This window comes from Anser cygnoides, chromosome 1 (assembly GCF_040182565.1).
Source record: "Anser cygnoides isolate HZ-2024a breed goose chromosome 1, Taihu_goose_T2T_genome, whole genome shotgun sequence".
NCBI lineage: Eukaryota > Metazoa > Chordata > Aves > Anseriformes > Anatidae > Anser > Anser cygnoides.
Genome location: NC_089873.1, coordinates 115,487,332 through 115,507,257, shown reverse-complemented (window position 1 = coordinate 115,507,257; position 19,926 = coordinate 115,487,332). Strand labels below are relative to the sequence as shown.

General features: G+C 42.3%; 1 protein-coding gene across 5 annotated transcripts in view; it reads left to right on the top strand.

Moving 5' to 3' along the window:
* Window positions 1-1,039: 1,039 nt before the first annotated feature.
* The window catches only part of KCNJ6 (potassium inwardly rectifying channel subfamily J member 6), a 166,335-nt gene continuing 147,448 nt past the window's right edge, over window positions 1,040-19,926 (top strand). For 3 of the 5 annotated variants that reach the window (XM_048071456.2, XM_066978788.1, XM_066978798.1), the window contains exon 1: window positions 1,732-1,870. The gene's annotated coding sequence lies outside the window, so the exon portion shown is untranslated. Of the gene's footprint in view, window positions 1,871-19,926 lie in introns of all 5 variants that reach the window. The other 2 variants (XM_048071454.2, XM_048071457.2) reach the window with 2 other exon arrangements.

The window sequence follows — 19,926 nt, the reverse complement described above, 5'->3', positions numbered from 1 at the left end:
GTAGATGTGCTCCTAGCCTAATGGAAGAGATTTTAAAGAAAACAGTAATTTGCAAGAAGAAATTAATAGTCATGCAAACCTCCAAGAAAGAAGAGGTCTTCTATTGCTCTTTTCAGTGAGGTTCCTTTTTATGGCAAAAGCTAAAGAAACTAGAACACAGCCATTTTTTTGATTAACATGTTATAATACATCCACAACAAAAATGCATGGACTTGGATGAGATTAGAAAGGAAAAAAAAAAAAACTCCCAGAAAGTACACTAGGAAATGTAGGAAGGTGTGAAGAGGAAGGGTGAGGTGAGAAAGGAAATGCAAATAAGGAGATTTCACAAGCTAAAGTGGTGCTGGTTTAAAATACTACTTTTGTCTCAGAAGGAGAAAAAGATAAGATCACTGGTGATCCGTGGTCACAGAGCACAGATGATCTGTGGAGCTGATGGTTGTGCTTGCAGCTAATCTCAGAAAAAAAAAATGCAGAGAAGCTGATTTGACACAGAATCATAGAACGGCTTGGGTTGGAAGCGACCTTAAATATTGTCGTGTTGCACCCACCCTCCACCCCCCACCGTGGGCAGGGTTGAAGTGGAAGTGCAGACTTATTTGTTACCTAAAGAGCCACAACCCCAGTCTGCTACCCACTGCATAGCTTGGAATATGGGTAATTTAACAAAGTATAGTCAAGAGAGATAAAAGGCAAGGTGAAGCATCCTCGAAAGGATACATCCTACAAGGAAAATGGCCAGGATGATGTCTGGCAAATATCTTCTTGGTTCTACCTTTTTAGCTAGGTTTTGTAAGAGAAGGAGGCTTAAGTAAATTGTCTGTCTGTGTCTGAACATGTGCACCTGTTTGTCTGGCAGCCACCATTCTTTCCTAGGAATGTGGACTCTGGTGGCCAGTTTCAACCAAACCTGAGTGGTACAGTAGTGGCAAAGATAAACGGGCTAATCCTCGAGGAGGAGGGTGGTGGAAGATGCTATTAAGTGTCGTAAAAGAAGTGGAGGCTTGCTTGCAGCGTGAGACCAGCCCTCAAGCACCGTAGAAGCCCTGCGGGACACAACCCCTTGTCTGCTGCTCTCCACTGCTCACCTGGCCGCACTCTTGCTTCCTCCGGACGCCTCACTGGGGAGGACGCACCTGGGGACAGAGAGGGACGGTCCCGCGCCTCCACCTGGACCACTCCACCTGCACCTTGGAGCACCCAGCAGGGCGACAGGCTCCCGGAACAGACTCCACACTCCGCGGGAGGGCGGCACAGGCTGCGGGCAGGGCCGCCCCCGCGGAAGAAGCGCGCCGCCCCCGACGCCCCCCGACGCCCGCAGGTGGCGCTGCCTGCAGCCGCGCTCAGCCCCGCCGCCGCCGCCGCCGCCGAGCCGGCCGGGCTAGCGCAGCCCCCCGGCGCCGGCCGCAGCCCCTGGGCCCTCCCGCGGCTTCCTCGGCGGGGCCGCGCTTCCCCCGCCTCCCCTCCCTCCTTTTTTCCCTCCCTCCCTCCCTCCCTCCATCCCTCCCGCCGCGCTCCGCGCATCGCCGCCTCCCCCGTCCCCACGCCAGGCGGACACGGGGGCGCCGCCGCGGCTGTCCGGTGGCCCCCCGCTCCCGAGGAGCGGAGCCGAGCGGAGCCGAGCCGAGCCGAGCCGAGCCGAGCCGGGAGCCGGCGGGTGCCCGTGGGTGCGGCGCGGGAGGTGGGCGAGCGGCGCGGGGAATGGAGGACCCCAAGAGCAGCCTGGGGGCCGTGTGACAGCCGGCGGCGCTCGCACACACGCACACGCTCGAAGCGGCCGGGAGCCGGACCCGGTGCAGAGCCGGGCAGCAGCGCCCTGCCCCGTCCCGCGGGGAGCCAGCATGGAGTAAGAGCAGCGTGCCGCCACCAGGTAAGGCGGGCAGGGTTCCCCGAAGGGACTCGGAGGACGTGAGGGCTCGGGGGTGGCGTTTCGGTGCCCGGCGGCTCGTGTCCGACGCGTTTCTCCAGCCCCCCCAACACGCACCCCACAAGAAACGCCCTTCCCCGAGCCCCTCGGCAGCCACGGCGGCGGTGCCGGGAGATGCGGTGTGCGTTACTTATGTAACCGGGGGGCGAGCGGTCTCAGCCGCTCCCCACCGGGCAACCGGCGAGCTGGCGGGCGGGGAGCCGAGAGGGGACACGGGGGGGAGGGCGGCGGGGGGCTGGCGGCCGGCCCCAGCGGCCCCGTTTCCAGCTGCCGTCGCGGGAGCCTCCCGAGAAGGGGCCCCGCGCCCTCGGGCAGAGCGGTGCCGCCGCGGACCTGGCCGGGGCTGCGCGGGGGTCCCCACGCTCCGGGGCTCGGCAGCAGGCACCCGCGGGCAGGGGTAAGAGGGGAGACCAGGGTCGCCCCGTCCCGCCCGGTCGCCCCCTCCCCGGCAGCGCTCCGTCTGGGAAAAACTTCAAAGGGAGGGGTGTAGTGGGGCTGTTTTGGCTGCTCCCGTCTCGCTCCTCCTCTGGGAGGCGAGCGGGGGGCGGCCCCGCTGGGGGGAGCCGGGGTCGCGCTGGGCTGAACCGGGCAGAGCAGAGGGCAACCGGCGCCGGGCAGAGGGGACCCGGAGAGGTGCGGAGGGGGTAGAGCGGCCCCGGCCCCGACGGACGGGCAGGGAGGGAAGGGTCTCCTCTGGGGTAAAAGAGCGGCGGGAGCAGAGGGGACGGGGGGTTGTTCGCGAAGGGGCTGCCCGTCTTCTCTTCGTCGGAGGGAGAGCGAGCTCTGTATCACCATGGCGACCTGAGGGAGGAAAGAGCTAAATAAATAAATAAGTAGGAGATAACTCCCCCCTTCCCCTCCCCCGGCCCCCGCCGCCGCTGCCTCCCCTTTCCTTCCAAGTCCCGTCGCAAAGAGGGGGGGAGAAGAGATATCGCAGACAAAACTTTCCTCTCGTGGTAAAAGCGTTAAAGAGGCCGGGGGCCGCGGTGGGGAAGGGATCTCCGCACACAGCCGCGGGGATGCCGGTGCCCGGCGTGGAGAAGGGGAGCCCCTTCTCCAGCCGCGGCGGGAGGCAGGTTTCGCGGGAGGGAGAAGCTGCTTCCAGGCGAGCTCCACACCGCTGCTTACACCAGCCTCCCCCTCCGCTCCCCGGCCGCTCCCCTCGCTCCGCGCCGGCCGCCGGGGCTCTGCTTCCCCCGCTTCAGCACCGCGAACAGCGGTGGGTTCAGCACCATGGCCAGCGGCCGGGACCGCCGGGGCTCCGGGGGGCAGCGGGAGCACCCCTGCAGGCGCCCCCGAGGGAGAATCGGTTGCCTCTCTCAGCTGGGGACACCTCTGAAAACCCCATGCTGCTCCCCGCAGGGTGTTGGGAACCGTAGGAAGCCTCACCTAGGGCCGCTAAACTTTCCTGAGGCAAACGGCTGCGGGAGCTGAGAGCGCAAGTATTAACGAATGGCATGCTCGAAACGAACTTACTTGAGCTTTCTTGTGAAGAGAAACAACTTCTTGTGAGTCTTTTGTAGTGGTTCTCAGGAGCTCGTTATGGCTCCCCAGCATGACCGTTCACATGCACAACGTTCATAAAATGAGCCCTGCAGAAATGGTGAAAAATATGTGCTCTCAACTTGTTTTCCTGAGGAAAACTTGTGGAGAAATTGCACTTAAAGAAACTGCAATCTTAGCTTTGGGAGATACCACACTGCTGAGGTGTACAATTGCACAGGTGAAGTTTGTGCCAGTCAGACAGGCGTGTTAAACTAATTAGAAAATCACCTACTGATCAGGAACTGCTCTCAGACATTTGGTGCACAGTTTAAAGAAATATACAAAGGGGGAGGGAGGGAAGGATTCAGGCTGGTGACAAAAAATAAGAAAATAAAAATAAAAAATATATATTTATTACACTGATAAGCTGTGAATTATTGGCTTAATGTTGCTATACATATCTCGTACTAGTAGTTATATATGCAATTACTGCTTCAGACTAGGAAAAATATTCTAGAAAAGCAAACAGCATAATGAATAATATTCACTAGGGAAGACAGAGATGGATTAGTCACTTTTGTGCTGTTCACTGTGTCAGGATGTTCTTTTTTCATTAAGCAAACAAGATTTATTTAACCTTACCCTGGTCCTGATGGGCAGTAAACTATAGATACATGCAGAATTATTGGGTTTGAGTCTAAATTCCCAGACAATTGAGGTTATGCTTCAACTATAATCACATTTTCAATTCACACCTGCTTCTAGATTCCTTCTTCGCTATAAATTATCTGTTTCAAATAAGTCCAGAGACAATTGCATAGGTGATTCCTATCTGTGCATGGGAGGTAGTCAGGATCTCTACTCATGCAGGGACCCCGAGTAAATTTATCTCTAAGAATTATAGATGAAGTGAAGTCCTTTAGTAAAGAACTGTAGATCCACTTTTTGCCCAAACTACACTTCAGGACAAGTCAAGTGAACTAACAAGTTAAGCCTTTATGGAAATAGAGACATGAATTTCTTAATGACAGGCCCAACATTTTCAGGCTTATCTCATTAGGAGTGTAGAAATTAAGGACTAAACTGTAAGTATGGGCTTCGGAACTCATTACTTTCCTGTGGGAAAATGGGAAGAAGTAATAGATTACAAATCTTCAGGGCAGTTACTAGCTCATTTATTAAACTTGAAGCTATTGATTTTGTTATGTAAGGCAATACTCCTGCAGTGTCAGAATAATTTTATCAGATAATTACAAAATGATTTTACCTTGTGAGCAACAGAACTATATACATATATATATGAACATCAATGAAAATCCCACAACCACAACCTCAATCAGTTTAGTAAATGACAGAATTCTTTACAGAATTTTTGCCAGTGCATTTGCACAAAATTTAATACAAGCTTCCCAAGATGCATTATTTTCTGTAGAAAACATTTTTTTCACAAGCATCTATTTGTAAACTTGTTCTATATTCATTCAATTTATGAAAGAGAAGTATGATTTAATTTTCATAAAAAAAAATCCAACACAAGGAATTTACTCAAATATTTCATAGATGTTAATCCTATGTTGTTCTTTCTTTCACCTATAAATACCAAGAACTCTGGACAATGTTGAAGTAAGCTTACTGGTTTTGTCATGATATCCTTATAGTATTTTTTTTCAAGAATGTATTTATGTGTTTCTACAAAAGTAAGAAGTAAAAGAATGCATATAATTCAGATAAATTAAGCTGTCTTAAATAGTAGTGGTTTATGCCTTGTAGAGTGCATGTATGTTCATGTTTTTTTCTTGTTTATTTTCATTGTTATTAAAAGCATTAGAGCTCTGATCAGTGTTTTTATCATCTGCTTGCTACAAAATGTTGCTTTTAACTGGGAAAATTAAACACTGACAGTTTTAAGAGAGATGGTGTTTATTACATTTATGTAGATACATGATTTTTAGTGATGGAGGCAGTTTGATAGTAGAAAATGATATTCTTAGTATATTATGTATCAATATTTAATAGTGATTATGCAGAAACTGACCAACACCTTTTAAACAATGAAAGCTAAATTTACTGGCCGGTAGACCCAAGGAAAGAGTTCTAATCTCATTCCTGCTTGACAGAGATTTCCTGGAAGATAGTTGTGTATATTTTTTTAAACTGTGTGTCAGATGTATTACTAAAATGCTATTGGTATTTGAAATACAGTTATATTACCTGTGTTATGAATAGCTGAAATTATAGACTTGAAAATAAGAGGTTACTAAATCCACTTTTTCATACAACAATACAATTTTTAATTATGTGCAAGGGTGCTGACTCTCATGGCACCTGGAAGCTTTCAGCTTTTCAGATTCAGCTAAATACTACTGCCAGTATTGTGGATTGTGTGTCAAAAGGACCGCCCGCCCCAATTCAGCATACTGAAAAAGAGAATGGTAGCTGTCCTGTCCATGCAGGGGCTGGAGGAGGAAAAAACTCAGAAGTCATGTGCAGAGATTGACATTTTTTAGTCATTATATACTTTGGTATGTCAACTGCAAAGGTACTGTGCTGCAAGTATGAATTATAAGGAGGCTCAAAGCACCATCCTCATTTAACATATCACCCATGGTACTTCTAGTAGGATATCATGCAGGGCTAAGAGAATTTCACAACAAAGGAAATATACCTTATTTACAGCTTAAAGGAACATTAAAATGCATTTTTGCTAGCTAATGACATGCACTTTATTGTCAAGCTTATACATATGGCCAGCAGAACATCCTGCCTTCTGGTACAGGGAAAAAAAAATAAGAAAAAAAAATAAGAATAAAGTTCTTAAATGATGTGCAATTTCTACCAGCAGTTCAGGTGAATGGATCCTCATGGCCACACGATGACCAGCAAAATCAGTGAAGATCCCTGTAAATGGAAGGACTGTATACAGTCTTGACTGCAGAAGCCCCAGTCAATGGCAGAGGTTGCAGGACAGTCTCTAACATAAACAAGAAGAACTTTTGCTCTGGAGTATTAGTTAATAGAGTTTTGTATAAAAAAAAAAAAAAAATCACCTAAAAGGTGAAAACCCATTGATTCACTGTTTCTGTTTGTCAGTTACAGCTTCAGGTCAGCCATTAATGGTATCTGCATATGAGGTACAACATGATATTACCAGTATAAGCATCCACAAGAATAGGAATCATACCATTACTGTAGCTCTAACCGACAATAAGATGAGAAAAGGCATTGCTTTATTACAATAGTATATATTACCTCAATATTAGGAAAAAAAAAAAAAAAAAAAGGGCCTATTCTATCTGGCTTGTCTATACCTCAAAATGAATGCAAGAATTTGGATGGAAGTATATATTTATAACATAGACAATTCTTCAGTTTGAATATTATTTACTTCCAAGAAACATTTTCTTTCTTGTCTCATTTTGGTAGGAAAATAATATAGTATATCCAAGGGCAGAACTAGTTAGAAAACTTGAAAGGGCAGAAAACATGTTAGAAAAATTAGAAAACTTGAACTCTCTCACACATAGCTTGCAATTCACAGGACTAAATCACAGTCCTACAGAGATGTAAGTTTTTAAAGCATTTGCATTAATAACACTGTTAGTGCAGACAGTGAAGGCTCATTCAAACATTTAAGTCAGAAAGGCTGATATTAAACCTTACTGCCAATGACCTACCCATTCATGTACGTCATAAGTGGTTCATACTGAGGGAGCTAACCTTCAGACTTTGCAATGTATGTAGAGACCTGAGCCTTCAGAAAAGTATCCCAACCAGAGGAAGTATCTGACTCATCCTAACTCAGAGACTTCAGGCAATTGTTGCAAATGTAAATGTGGTCTTTGTCATTCAGTTGCAAGGCAGTGACACCTGATCCTTGTGTGCCCCAATGGCTAAAGAGAGTGGCTGGAGACAGTGTTGGTGTGGAGAGGAGCTTTAGCACAAGCTTTGTCCTACATCTTACCACAGCCCTGCAGACAGACCCTTAACCTTGAATTTCATTTCCCTTCATACCTTTTGACCTAACTGCATCAGGTCTTTAAGTTCAACCGCACCTTTAGAAAGAGAAGTCCTACTTCTGATTGCTGCTGTCGTACCAGTCACAGCAATTCATAGTCAAATAAACAGTAAAGATCATAGGTTTATACAGCTGTACTGTGTTATTCTGTATTCATTTAATCTAGATAGACTGTTGGAGCCTGACCAGAGGAAGCCACCAGTGCACAGGACATATTGAGACTCTCTGGAGCAGAACGCTGGGGCTTGTTTCCTAAGGAAAGCAGAGTGCTGACATTTGTGCTGAATTCTCAGGAAAAAAAAAAAAAAAAACTTTTGGACAAGAAAACAATAATGTGCAGATTGAAAGGGTGAAATAGAAGGCTGAAAGAAAGAACAAGATGATGAGAGAGAGAGAGAGCTCACGAGAGCATAGTTAATTCAATGCTCTAATCAACTGTGTTCTGCAGTGCTTTATCATAAGCATCCCTGCATTAGGCTCACCAGCTCAGAGCACTTTGCAGCATTGCAGGAAATCCTCTGCTTTTTGCTTTCTATTTAAAACAAAACAAAACAAACAAACAAAAAAAACCTCTCATTGTATCTAGTCAATACAGACAAGTTTGTCAATGAAAGCAAAGGAGAAATTATCTCACATAATTTAGTATTTATCATACTCAAGACATTAGCAATTGCCTCAAAGTATTAATTTGAAGAATGAGAAAATAATGACATTTCCTACCTTCCTACTTTTTCTCCCGTCATCTCCTGTTGACACACACAGTCTGCAGTTTCTATCTGCTTGTAGATCAATTTTCCATTCTTGAAAATAAGCATTTATTCTAAGTGATTGTAATTAAGATGCCTCTTCTTCCAGCTCAGTATCTGTCTGGACATGAAGAGGTAATTCCTCATTGATTTCTATGGGGCTAGATTTCCGCAGAAAAATCTTCAACAGTCAATGTCTGCTTTTCAATAATAGTTTTCCTGGGCTCCCTGTAGAGTTGGTGAGAAGAGACAGGTAACTCTAAAGTGAAACTTCAGTCCAGCAAAGGTCTCAGTAGACCTCTAGAGTTGTCACATTTTGGTGCTTCAGGTTTCACAGGATGCATCTCAAATAAGCAAACCAATGTAGCATCCTATTTTTGCAGAAGGTGTGGAAGATGAAACCCTGTTTTCAGAGCTTCCAGACAGAATTGTACCCACTAAATTTCTTGATTTTCATGGTCCTACATCACTGTTTTCCTGGCTGACTTATAAAAATCTCAAGAATACATGGAAGTAAAGCTTGGTGTTATTTTCTCCCATTGTTTCTGATGATCTTCAGCTGCAGCATGGAGCAGCTCAGCACTTCCTGATCTCAGAGGTGGCCTTGAACCATTAGAACTGGAAACAACAGCAGGAGTGGAGAGAACATAGATATGCAAGGGTAGAAGGAAACCTTTTTTGGTAATTAAAACCAGTGGTTGTTTAAGGACATCAAGAGTGCCATCAGTTGCAGTGGGCTCTGAATCATGGCCTCTGTGTCAATGTGGAGATGAAAGAAGGCTGAGCTGGAAGGGAAGTAATGGAAACTGTGCCAGCTCCAGTAGAAACAGTACAGACATGGTGCTGTATTCTCCTTAGCATGCTACTTGCTTTCTCTGGTACAAATGCAGGAAAGCATATTGGTTTGTGCTTCAGCCCTTTTAGATGGGAGATAAATAAAATGCCTCATTTAATTCTTTACTGAATGAGAACTAGGGATTATCAGATCTTCACCCAGCATTATTTTTTACAGGGGAGGAGGAGAAAGGAGGCTATTAGGTTGCAGCCCATTAACACTACCCAGTGTGGTGTGAACATCAAACTGGGGCTGCCCCATAAAATGCAGTGTCTCTCCAGTAATCTTGCAATTCTCGGATGTTACAAATTGCTGTATAAGAATTTTAATACTTCAGGTAGTTAATCATGTTAAATAAACTAGATACCCGTTTATCTCAGCAAAGTATCCGGCAGGGATAAGAACAATCTTTATGAAGCCGCTGTATTCCATCTATTAGGCATAATTACATTAAAGCGCAAAGTGCATTAGAAGTCTTTCAGGATTAAAAACAAAGTAATGCTAATCTACTTTCCAGAAATATACTGAAGTTATTAATAAAATCAGAAAGAGAAGCAAGCAAATAGAAGATCCTATGTATTAACAAAATTGTCCAGCAATATGTGCAATATTCTAGTGATGGTGACTATAATTATATATAGGGTATTTACAGTATGATTTTGTGGTAGTTGTTGATCAGTGTTGGTTTGGCAGTTGTGAGTGCTATGAGTGCATGTGAGAACACAGATCTCATGTAACTGTTCTCTAGACATTCATTGCCATTACTTCTTTCTCAATATTTGGATTTACATATTTAAAAAGTGACCACAAACTTCTACAGCATCCCAGTGCCAAATTCTGGGTCTGACTGAGTTCTCCATCTCTAGTCAGAGATGCTACACACAAATTTAAGACAGTGAAAATCTGGAAGGGGTGGGAGGGAGAAAATGTCAAGAGAGAAGGAATAAAGACATACAAAAAAGTGAAAGGAAAAAAATAAACAACCCTTGAACTGGATCATAAACCCTCCCACATTCAGAACAATTAATTCCACCGTTCTGGGGTCACTCTCTGAAAATGTAAGGCTATTTCCAACTTCTCAATATTGTTGATTGCTGTTTCCCATCTCTCTACCTCTTGCAACTAATGAGTTTATCATTTTCATACAAATCAATCTCTTACCAGGTCACAGGATTCAGAAATACATTTCACAAGAAACTACAACATAGCTAATACACTAAATTAACACTAGCAGTGTCCTTGCCTTATGGACATATAAAAAATAATTACTAAAATATTCTAAACTGCTATCTAGAAAAAAATAATATGCACTGTGTGTAAGCTACAAATGTTTATTATTGTCACGCTGCATTCCAGCATTGTGTGCTGCAGGGAATAACTTTGTTCTGTTCATGAAATAAGAGGTAACAATAGCAGATATGAAAAAAATTCATCTCCAAACAGAATTCAAGCAAAAATACTGTATAAAGTCAAAGACTTAAAATATAAAGAAAGCAGAATTAGGAAGAAGTTCTGGGTTGAACTGTTTTCAAAGAAGAGATCTCATGGTTTGTTTGTTGTTTTGTTTTTAATTACACCCACATTCAGAAGCCAAACTGGTGGGTTTGGGGAATCACATACAACTCACATCTTAGAAGAGAATTAAGCTGGTGGCTGGTAGGAAAAATCAGGTAGGCCCTTAGAGATGTTGAAGAGAAAAGATGTATGATGTGATCATGACAGAAAGTAATAATAATAAAAGAGACCAGAGGAAAATTTGCTGAAAATGTATAGGAATAGTAAATCCTGCCAACCCGTTACAGAAATAGAATCACGGGAAATATGTGATCTTGTATATGCATTTGAGTCAAAGAGTATTAAAGTCTTTCCATTAATTTCAATGGGTTTCATATCAGACCTTAAATGTAAATTTATTTTAAATAGGCTAGCACATAGGAGAGAGTGGTCTGACATACAGTTTCCTTAGTACAGCTCAGGATGGCTTCATTACTTACAACTGTCAGCAGAAATCTTTGTATAATCCAGCCTAAACTTTTTCCTATTTGCGCTATGTAATTCTAAGAGTACAGCCAGGAGATGGAGAGAAAGTGATTAACTAACATATTTTAGAAGTGTCTACTAATATTCTGAATTCCTTCTTCTTTATGATGATTTTAAGATGCAGTTTCTCACATTTCACTGCAGTACAAGTACATCGTACTCCTATGGGTGTTTAGCAGCTCCCTAGGAATACAGTAAGCAGAGCAGATTTCCAGCAAAGATGGCTGTGTATCACCCCAAACATTTACCAGAAGTTGGAGCCAGAGTATTTTTGTTTGACCTTGAAAAAAGATCAGTCTGTTTTAGGTCCAAAGCATAGATTTGGGAGTAAATATAAAAATACAATTCAAAGGAGATTATTTTAAAATGGATGGCTGTTGCAAATTGCATAGAATGTCAGTAAACAGCAGTAGATGAGCACATCTGAAATAGAAAAATCAGACGCATAAAAAATGTCATGTTATACTTCCTCACACCAACAAATGAAATATCATCATTCTTCTTAAAAAATCAGAACTAAGTCAGATTTTTGCTATTGCTACTTTCCCTTAAGTAAAATTTTCCATAAAAAAAAAATAGTGCAGGATCAGACCCATATAGATTTGTGACGATATGTCTAAGTTTAAGTTTAAGAGCAAAGCAAAAATAGTTTAAATCAGCTGTTTAGACAGACCACTACGATGAAGTACAAACTGAGAGAAGAGAAACCATATTCTTCGTGGAAGAGGTATCATGGCTCATAATCATGCTGGACTAGATACTGTGTGAAGATGACCTTCCCGATAAGTAAGCAAACATTAGATCAGGCCTAATGAAAAGTTATTTTCTTGAGCAGTAGGCCCATTGAAATACCAGGTGAAGTTGTAGCCAACAAGTGTGTAGGCAGGGCTACACCATACGGTTCAAGAAAAAGACAAGCTAAGGAGCTGGGCTGTGCAATTGGGAAAGGTGAGAGGAAACACCACCAACTGAATCAACAGGAAATCTTCATGTTGTTCTTTAAAACAAGACCTCAAGCAACCGCCTTATGAGCAGAATAGGGACAAAAGTCAGGCTTCACTTTTTAAACATTACACAGAGGAAGAACTTTAACTTTCTACACCAAGCAGGCTTCTGGCTTCAGGCTAGCTTTTATTTTCAGTGAGACCTAAAGTTGAGTGAGGGTGGACCCAGAGGATGTATTCCAAAACTCAACATATTCAGTCTAAGGAATGAATTTTGTCAGTTGTTCTCATATTCACTTGAGCTTCACCAAAGATGTGCTATCAGGAAAAAAAAAAAAAGAGAAACCAAAAAACTCAATCCCAAACTGTGCTCTCTGGTTATAACTGTAATCATCAAAGCGATACTCAATAACCTAGAATTAGCATTTCTACTTAATCCTACACACCGACGTGGGAGGCAAAGAGGAGGAGAAGAGTGTAGTTCTGTTGCAGCTAGATAAACATGTATTAAGGATTAGTACAGAGGTCAAAATTAGAACTATTAGAACTAAAACTTAAAAAAAAAAAAAAAAAGAAAGCTTCATCCCCCAAATAAAAAATACTTACACAAGTAACTGCAAAATAAAATGTTTTTCCTTCGCATTACCTGTGAATATATCTAATAATCAGGGATCAAATCTTGTATGTCCTACAATCTTTCAGGATTTTGGTTCATGTGAACAGGCTCTTGTTGAATGTATGTGTAACAATTACTCTATCTTAACCTTACATGGGATCTCTAATGCACTCAAAAAAGCTTAATTAATATGATTGAATATAGGAATTATGAAATCATTTCACAGAAATATAGAAAAAGTAGGTTATAAGGGACCTCTGCAGGTCTCTAGTCAAACCTTATCAGTGCCAAGCAGTAGGGAACAATCACTTCCCTCATCCTTCTTGATATTTTATTACTAATGCATCTCAGTATACATTCATCTTCCACTGATTTAAGGGTACACCACTGAGCCATGTGCACTTGCTGTCTGTAGAACCCACAGATCCTGTTCTGCAGAGCTGCTACCTAATGAGTTGGTCACCTGCCTGCACTGATGCATGGCTTGCTCTGCCCCAGGTGCAGGAGCTTGCATTTGTCCTTGTAGAACTTTATGATGCTCATAGCCCATTCCTCTTGCTTGTCAAGATCCCTCTGAATAACACCCCTACCAACCTTGTGCACCAACTGCTCCTTCCATTTTGGTGTCATCCAGAGGCTGGCCATGTTAAAAGTCCCTGATGAAATCATTAGACAACATTGGCCCCAGCAGGTATGAACCCCTGGCACCACCGTTAGACTCGAAACCGCATACCCTTCAAGCTCAAAGGTCCAGACAGTTCTTCACCCCTCCGTACAGTCTACCTATCTAGTCCACTTGTCCTCTCTTTGCCCACAGACCTCATTCACAGGCCCAGTCACTTCATTGTAGAAGATTGCCAGATTGGTAAAGCATGATTTTCAAAGGGCTGTTCCTGATCATGTTCTTGTCCTTCATGTGTCTGGAAATATCTTTTCAAGAATTTCCTGCACAGTTTTGCTCAAGGACTGAAGAAAGACTAATCAGCTTGTAGTTTCCTAAATCCACCTTCTTGTCTATTTTAAAAGGAAGTCATATCATTTGCCTGTTTACAGTCATCAGGGACCTCCTCATCTATTTTGATTTTTAATATTCTCATGTTCATTATTCTCATTTTTAAATTTTAGATTTCCTTCCACTTTGAATATCCTTGTCTCTTGCTGCTAACTTGGCTGCTTCTCAGTGTATAACTTGATTTTTCTATGTGAATAGTCTTTCATCAGATGATTACTTGGCAATCTTTTCCAAATTTGTGTCATATTTCTAGAAGGCTTATATTTCATTTGCAAAGCTTTCTCCCACAGAAAGTAGGTGTACAGCATCCCAGTCCAAAAAGTGGTTTTGGAATTTTCCTTTTAAAAATGTTACATTCCTTCCCTCAATAAATACTTTATCTACATTCTTTTTGTGTGTATGTGTACTAGAATAGGAAGCTACATCATTTGGAGAAACTTTTAATTCATTTTCAGCAAAACAAAAGTAAATGTTAATAATTTTAATCATTCTCGTGGCAAATGTTTGTTGTGTGAGTCACTCTGCACAACTGGAGTCCATAAGGTTATCTGGGCATATATAGTTATTCACAGGAATATTAAAGCACCTCAGTTTTAGTTTGAGTTACTTCTAAGTCCTTAACATGAGCTGTTTTCTTCTGATATTTTCAGTTGGGTATTTTTGCTACTAGTCATACGTACAAGGTAACTGCTGCTTTTGAAGTGAACAGGAGTTTTTCCTACTCGTTTCAGTGAGGAATACATTCAGGTCCTTAATTAAATTTTATCACCTACATCACATCAGTCTTCATGGAAGAACCGTAGTATAGTGATATTCTCCTCATAGACGTATGAGGGACAAATGTTGTAAATGTGAATTAACAGCATTAACTATCACATAATCAGTATTTTTTTTAAGACAGATTTCTGATTGACTTGCAACGTGACAGTAGTCACTTGAATGAAATTATTACAATTTCCATCTGCTAATAAGAGCACAGCAAGAGCCTTACAAGTAATTCTGAAACAAATATACCCCTTCTCTGCTTTGCTTTTGATCAGCTGTTTCCTCCAGCTTCTTTCTTAACTCCAGTAATACAAGTGTCTCTAGACTATACCCTAGGCCACCAGAGCTGTTTTAGGTACTGCAATAAACTAAATAGTCATGATGTACTCCCCAAGTTGTTGATCTTTCCCCCACCTTCTTTTCCCTATGCTCCTTCTGCTCCTTATATCTGCATTAAAAAAAAAAAAAAAAAAGAAAAGATTTTTTTTTTTCTTCATTCAGTTTGTCAAGGCTGCTGAACAAAGTATTTTATCCCCACTGGTCTTCTGTAAACACGCCATAGCTGCCCTCCACACAGGGATAGAATTCCCATACCCCTCCTGAAGGCACTCATCTCTTTTTGTACATTCCTTGATGAGAAAGTTCACGGCTATAGAGGCATATTAAAAAGTGAACCAATTCTCCTGTTATGAAGAGTAGACAAATTCTAATTTTCCCACATTAGAAGGAAATAAACTCTGTCCTCTAGTATATGCCGAGGGCAGGAAGGCTCTGCAGGAGGATCTGGATAGGCTGGAGCGATGGGCTGAGGTCAACTGTATGAAGTTCAACAAGGCCAAGTGCCGGGTCCTGCACCTGGGGCGCAACAACCCCAAGCAGCGCTACAGGCTGGGAGATGAGTGGCTGGAAAGCTGACTGGCCGAGAGGGACCTGGGAGTATTGGTTGATAGTCGGCTGAATATGAGCCAGCAGTGTGCCCAGGTGGCCAAGAAGGCCAACAGCATCCTTGCCTGCATAAGAAACAGTGTGGCCAGCAGGTCTAGGGAAGTGATTGTGCCCCTGTACTCGGCTCTGGTGAGGCCGCACCTCGAGTACTGTGTTCAGTTTTGGGCCCCTCGCTACAGGAAGGACATGGACGTGCTCGAGCGAGTCCAGAGAAGGGCGACCAAGCTGGTGAGGGGTCTGGAGAACAAGTCTTATGAGGAGCGGCTGAGGGAGCTGGGCTTGTTCAGCCTGGAGAAGAGGAGGCTCAGGGGCGACCTTATCGCTCTCTACAGTTACCTTAAAGGAGGCTGTAAAGAGGTGGGGGTTGGTCTGTTCTCCTACGTGCCTGGTGACAGGACGAGGGGGAATGGGCGAAAGTTGCGACAGGGGAGTTTTAGGTTGGATGTTAGGAAGTACTTCTTTACCGAAAGGGTTATTAAGCATTGGAATGGGCTGCCCAGGGAGGTGGTGGAGTCACCATCCCTGGAGGTCTTTAAGAGACGTTTAGATGTAGAGCTTAGCGATATGGTTTAGTGGAGTACTTAGTGTTAGGTCGGAGGTTGGACTCGATGATCTTGAGGTCTCTTCCAACCTAGAAATCTGTGATACTGTGATACTGTGATACTGTGATATGCCCTCACCTACACTGAAATTGTTTTCATTCACCCACTGGAATCATAAATTCTTTCTCCTACCAGAATGACACACTTTGTCTCCAAGATCATGCAGGGGTGAAGTGCTAAGAAACACTTCAGAACCACAGGCAGACAGTGTACTCCATTTTCTAAACAAAAAGAAATTATAGCCCTTATTAACCTGTACACCTTCTACAGACAGTGGGACAGGATCAAAGAACACAGTCCTTAACATTTAAAAAAAAAAAAAAAGTTTCATCTTAGGAAGCAAAGCAGCAGTATCAGGACAATGACTGAGAAGTCAGTTGCAGATCTCTGTTTATTCTCTCTCATACTCATCAAGGACTCTGAGATGACACGTTCTGTTTAAAGTCAAATAATGTTTTTTCCTAATTACTAACACTTTGAACTTTTAATTAGGTTCTCAAATGAAGCTCTCCTGCCTCTAGCAATTCCTACAGAAATAAAAACATTTCAAGCTTAGCAAAGCACTAACGTAGATGCAGCATACAACAGCTTGCAGCTCCACAGTAACAGTGTAGTAAAAGGAAGATATGATGAAAAGAGATACAGGCCAAACTAACTCTTGATTTGCATGTCATGCAATCTTACTGTGTGCTATATGGAATGAATCTTATATTGGAGGACAGAAACAGAGTTTTGCTTGAGTGCAACAAACCCATACCAGGTAGAAATTGTATCCCTACAGAGCTAGTTCCTCAAGATGGGTGAGTACAGGTATGGAAAACTGATCCAAGGATGAAATAGAATGCCTGGTTCTCTGCTGGCATAGATGATATAGCTGCTTTGCACTGTGCTGGTTGGTTCCTAGCACCTTCGGTCTAGTGCCATGAGTGGAGAACACCACATTCCAGAACCTTCCAGTATGATCTCCATCTGCTGATCATACAGCTCTGCTCACTTGGGGATTCCTGAATGACAGAACGATGTCATGGTCAGTGGTTGCAAACAGTCAACTATTCAAACCAAACCAGGGCCACAGGAATCTACTGCTAAGTACACAATTATGCATGCTTTTTATCAGGACACTTAATTAAAGTAAAGGGTTGCAGCAATTTTTTACCCAGCAATTTTTGCCCAGTACAATTATCTTCTAATCCAAAAAAACCCTGTTAAAGAACCTCACTTTCTTAGCTGTGATAAACTGAGGTTGTTCACCTTTATAATGAAATTCAATGCTCCATTCCACTGTCACTTTCCTCATCAAGCAGTTCCTGCCTTTCCATGCTGCTGCAGTATTATATAACCAGCCATGGGCAAAAGCTGGATGCAAATCCAGCTTAAGAGCCAAGCTCAATGCAGCAGAGCCATATTCATTTACCTGTTTGGAGAAAGGTACAAATTCTCAGTTGACAAGTTCTCTTTAAAAAGTAACAGTTTTTAAGTGACATAAACATGTTTTTCCCGTGCCTCAAACTCTGCAGAGTCACATACATCCCTGTGAAAATCAGGATGGAAATATTTGGTATCCATTTTGCAAGAATGTGAACAGCATCCAGAAACACTAGCAACACACCATATTGGCATTAGCATGAAGTGAAGTAAATCCTTCTTCTCAGTAAGACTAATTCCCCAAGGTGCCACACATGCATGTGCAACATTTGCACATACTGGACATGATGCACAGGAGAATAAGTGACAGAGTGACAGATGAGGTTAGTGCTTCGTCTCAGGTCTTGGACTGGATTTCCAAGGGATGTATTTCCCTTTCAGTGGGGGTTGAGAGGGAAAAGATATTGGAAGTGTCACTTAATGGAATTGTGTAAGACTCATGAAAGAAAACTGCAAAAAATGAGCCATCAGATGAATCAATGATCATAAAAATTTCACAGGAAACCTCTACAGTCAGTAGATACTTGTATAGGTTTTGCAGCAGTACCAGTAACAGAATAGAAGGAAGGATAAAGTTGGCTGCATTCATCTTTGGAAACATTTTCTAGCTCCTGAGTAATTATCAACGGATATCAGGAACAGTAACATTGTCCAGGTGGGCATAAAAAAAAAAATAATAAAATAAAATAAAATAAAATAAAATAAAATAAAATAAAATAAAATAAAATAAAATAAAATAAAATAAAATAAAATAAAATAAAATAAAATAAAATAAAATAAAATAAAATAAAATAAAATAAAATGGTTTATTCCAGGTCTATTACCAAAGGACTCTTCAAAAATCCAGGAGATGTGTTACCACCAAACAGCCTGTGTCTGAACAAAGTAAATGAAAAGTTACTCGGGCTTATTTGTGTCACTACCCACACTTCTTACTCCAGCAACTGTTACTACCTTCAATAAACAGATCAAAATTAATCAAGAAACTCAGAGAGCTGCAGCAAAAGTCTAAGGGAAATAACAGGAACATGAACATCAAGAAAATGATCTTGATCTTGGCCCGTTCTTTTAGTGAAGTTCCAAGCTCATGAAGGGATAAGGACTAGCACTCAGACCCAGCTGCTCAGATGGTATAAAATGGGATAGACTTTGGATTCTTTGACCACAGAATGTTGTTCCATGAACTAGTGGAAAGAGGAGTGTTGTCTCCTCAAGACAAAGAAAGAGCACCTTTGCTTATAAACTTACTGGAGGAGGATTTTATCTGTCTTTGAAGGGAAGGATGACAGAAGCTTTTAGTTATGTGCAAACTTGAGTGACTTTGACAAGGACTTGGAATCAAAAGGAAGAGAAACCAGTGAATTATGGACCATTCACCTCACCTTAAGCTCCTGGAAAAAAATAAAAACTAGTTTAGGTGCTAGTTTTGGTTTTGTCAACAGCACATTGCATCAAGCCAATCTAATTTCATTCCATAGTAGATCAATATAGGCTAGGAAAGAAGCTGAGAAGGTCATATTTTTTAACCTTGTGAAGACATTGCCCTGTCTGCCACAGTATTCTAATAAGGAAGCAGTGAAACTTGGTCTAAAAGAAATTACCTAATTATGGTTACAAAACTATTTATAAAAGTGTGCCAAAGAAGAGTTATCAGTTGATAACTGCCAGTGTGAAAGGATAAAGATATGCAATTCACTCGGAAGAGAGAAGAAGCAATATGATTTATTGATAACAAAGCTTATGTGACTTAACAAAGATTCGGTGACGGCAAGGTACACTTGATTATAACTGTCATTTGCACCTAATTACACACTATATAAAAAACACCATATACTAATCAAAGACACTAAAGGAATAACATTATATACTACATAAAGACTGCGTAAGGAACTGGGTTAGGTGACATTACATCAAGAAAACCCTCCTATTGAGTCATGAGGTTCAGAGTGGACACCCTTGCTTTCTAAACTCCTTGAACCAAAGAGGTAAGGAGCATAGGTGTGACTGAATTCACTCCTAGTCCCCGACTTGGTCAATGGTTTATGTCTAAACAATAATATACATTATGTGAATCCTTTATGCTACTTACCTAAAATTATAAAGTGCAATCAAAAAGCACCATTACAGTGCATGAGCATGCTGTTTCTTTCCCAATCCACTTACCAATTATCTGTAGCAACAAGGGTCCTCTCAATCTGCAGAAGTAACCTTCGTAGGCATCCTTGCCCAACCAGAGGTCGTGGTGTGCAGCCCGCTGTCATGTCAGGAAAGGTCAAAGGGCTCCTGGGATGCTCACTATTTATGGGGTAAGATGATTGACTTAAGGTCATGTTTGCATACAAATGTTATCTTCTTTCAAATTAGGCTTGAGTCATATTTTCTTCCAAATTTGGCCAACACTGGAGTGGGGTGGGTGGGTAGGGATGCATTGCTCAAATTAGCCCTTGGCTATTTGTCTTCTGTCTTCCCCAGATCCAGGATACAACATGATCAGGCACACCACACATATCCATCACAACTGCCATTGATGGTTATTTCTTTAGGCCAGATGCTCTGCTTAATGCAAGGA